This window comes from Lepidothrix coronata, unplaced genomic scaffold (assembly GCF_001604755.1).
Source record: "Lepidothrix coronata isolate B3197 unplaced genomic scaffold, Lepidothrix_coronata-1.0 Scaffold108, whole genome shotgun sequence".
Classification (NCBI taxonomy): domain Eukaryota; kingdom Metazoa; phylum Chordata; class Aves; order Passeriformes; family Pipridae; genus Lepidothrix; species Lepidothrix coronata.
This window is the reverse complement of record NW_016690288.1, coordinates 783781-786777: the sequence shown is the minus strand read 5'-3', so window position 1 is coordinate 786777 and position 2997 is coordinate 783781. Positions and strand designations below refer to the sequence as shown.

The window sequence follows — 2997 nt, the reverse complement described above, 5'->3', positions numbered from 1 at the left end:
GGGAAAATTCTCTCTAATATCCCATCTATCCCTGCCCTCTGGCAGTGGGAAGCCATTCCCTCTTGTCCTTGTCCCTTGTGCCAATTCCCTCTCCAGCTCTCTTGGAGCCCCTTTAGGCCCTGGAAGGGGCTCTCAGGTCTCCCTGGAGCCTTCTCTGCTCCAGGTGAACCCCCCCAGCTCTCCCAGCCTTTCCTCCCAGCAGAGCTGCTCCATCCCTCTGATCATCTTGGTGCCTCCTCTGGACCTGCTCCAACAGCTCCATGTCCTGTGCTGAGGATTCCAGAGCTGATTTTCACATGGCTGTGATGGAGCTGAGTGAGCACAACTATTGCCCAGAGCCTTGTGCCAGGGGGAGAAGCATGAGGAGCACATTCCTTCCCCCAGGATCTGGCTCCTGGATGGAGATCTGGACAGCCAGCAATCATTTTAATCCATGGGGCTCTGAAGGAAAGATTCCCAGGGAATTAAATATGACAGGGCTTTGTCTCTCAACTCAAACTCCACATTTCCCAACTTAATTACTGAACAAAACAATTCCCTGAACTGCCAGCCCACAAATTATAAATTTCATTGAGGCTCATGTGAATGAAGAGCAGAACAAAGTGCTGGCCAAGCTGCTGAGTGACAGAGTCACTGTTTAAAAACTGGGGCAGCCCTGACCCAGGACAAATATAAAAAGCCTTAAATGACATGTTGATAGATGGCACTCCCTGCAATAAAAATGCTCATAGTCTGGGCATCAGCACCTCCAAATGACAGACACAGCCCTGCAGTGGGTTCAGGGAGGATTCAACTCGTTGGCTGTGTTTGATAATCACTTTTCAGCTGATTTAACAAAGGCCACCAGTTCTGGGTGGCGGTGAAATGTGAAAGGCAGGGAGATGGCGAGTTGGGCTGCACAACCCCAGCTCTCCAGACAGCCCACACACATGGCCATGCACTGAGTGGGGCTGCAGCCACCCCATAATGTTCTGTGAGTCCCTTGAAGGGGAAGGAACTCCTCCTGGAACAGCTGAACTCAAACACAGGACACAGCCTTTCATTCCAGCTCTTCTTGTGGATACCAAGAGAGAAATGGCCACTGTTGAATCCCTCACCCCTCTGCTCCCAGAGTCACATTCATGGAATCACTGAGGCTGGAAAAGCCCTCCAGGATCATNCCCTCCCCTTCCCTCCTCTTCCCAAACCTTCCCTTCCCAAACCTTCCCTTCCCAGAGTAGAACACTGCACAATACTGGACATTTCTTAAACTGCTTTTTGCCACCCAACAGGGGCAGGTCACTGGGTGCTCCCAGGCAGTGGGTGGTCACACTCAGTGTCACCCACTCACAGTGTAAACAGTGGGGTGGTTTATGGGATCTTTTAACTGCCTGCCTAAAAATATTTGACAGATACTCTCCTGAGCCACTTAAAGTTCTTCTAATCAAACCCTTTGCTGTCGTTTTCCCAGCAATTAATCTGTCACCAGCCAGAGGAGAAATCACCCACCTGCTCACAGGGTTGGTCCCAAACCCACCCAAAGGGGGAACACAAAGAAAAAGGGCTTTTCCCCTTCACAACAGCCCAGCTCTGGGCTGCTTTTCAGCCCCTTTGCTCCTTGCCTGAGCTGTTTTATTCCAGTCACAAAACCCCATCGAGCCCAGCCTTAAAAACACGATTTGATGGCTGATTGTGTCTGGTTTTTCCCCCTGTGAACACTTCTTTTCAATGGCATTTGGACCCAAAGTTCACGTGTGTTGTGTCCACCCCTCTGCCACCCTGCTCCCAAATCTGATTTACCTGAGTTCAACTGCACATTTCATGGCCTGCAACAAACACAGCTCTGCAAACACTTTCAATTAAGAGCAAGGTGAACCACACAGAGCTGAAACAGGGCTACAAAAGAAACAGCCTGCTGCTAATTAGCAACTGTACAAGTTTGGGAAGCAATTACTTTCTCACCCATAAATTAATGAGTGGCTCCCTCCATTAATCTGCCCAAGCAGCACAACTCAGAGCCAGCCTGGAAACAGGGGGATGGTGCTAAAAAAGGATGTACATTCATTTTTATTTAGCCCAGCTCTGAAAGAAGCCTTCAAAAATATTAGTTCTATATTTGTTAGTCTTATTTAGAGCAGCCACAGCCACGCAAATCAGGGGTTATGGATCCCCAAAGTTCAGCTGGAGAGACACAGAAATATTTTCCCAGCATTCATTATCCAGCTTATGGATTTGAGCAGCATGAAAAATGGATGAGGACAGAGGGGTAAAATTCTTAGGAAGCTACAACATGACTCACTCCCTTAGTAAACTCCAAAGAGATCATTTACAAGCAAAGGAAGCACATGGAATAACTGAGGGCTCGGCTGGCTCATTAATTCCCAGCACAAATCAATGAGGATCAGCTTCCAGCACACCCAAGGAAAGCACAGCAGCTTTCAACCTCCCCAACTCCTTAAAACAGGAGTTAATTACCAGAGCTGACACCACTTAAAAAAGGGGAAGGGTTGATTAGGGCAGTCACGCTGTATTTGCTGGTAAGACATGAAGACAGTTATTGAGACATCAAGTGTGGAGAAGGAAGAGATTCCATTGTTCCCCCCGAGCTCTCATACCAACCTCCCCACAGCAGCAGCATCATCAGCCCCGCTCTTAATTACCTCCTTAATGAGGGTGTTTTAGCATCCTGACCCACAGGGCTTTGGCCAAGTACCTTGGAACAGCAGCCTTTTGAAAAGCATCTCATGGTTCTGCCAGGATGAATCCAGAGAAACCCTGCTGGGCACTCTCTGGGGTTCACAGAACCATGGAAGGGGTTGGGTTGGAAGGGGCCTTAAAGATCATCCTGTCCCACCCCCTGCCATGGCCAGGGACACCTTCCACCAGCCCAGGTTGCTCCAACCTGCCCTTGGACACTCCCAGGGATGGGGCAGCCACAGCTTCTCCGTGCCAGGGCCTCCCCACCTCAACAGGGAACTTTGGTCGTGGCAAATGAACTTTATTCCCAAAAGCAGCTCC

At 49.5% G+C, this 2997-nt stretch overlaps 1 protein-coding gene across 1 annotated transcript in view; it reads right to left on the bottom strand.

The window, feature by feature from the left end:
- LOC108501827 (S-adenosyl-L-methionine-dependent tRNA 4-demethylwyosine synthase-like) overlaps window positions 1-2997 on the bottom strand; it is a 103395-nt gene that overhangs the window by 14601 nt on the left and 85797 nt on the right.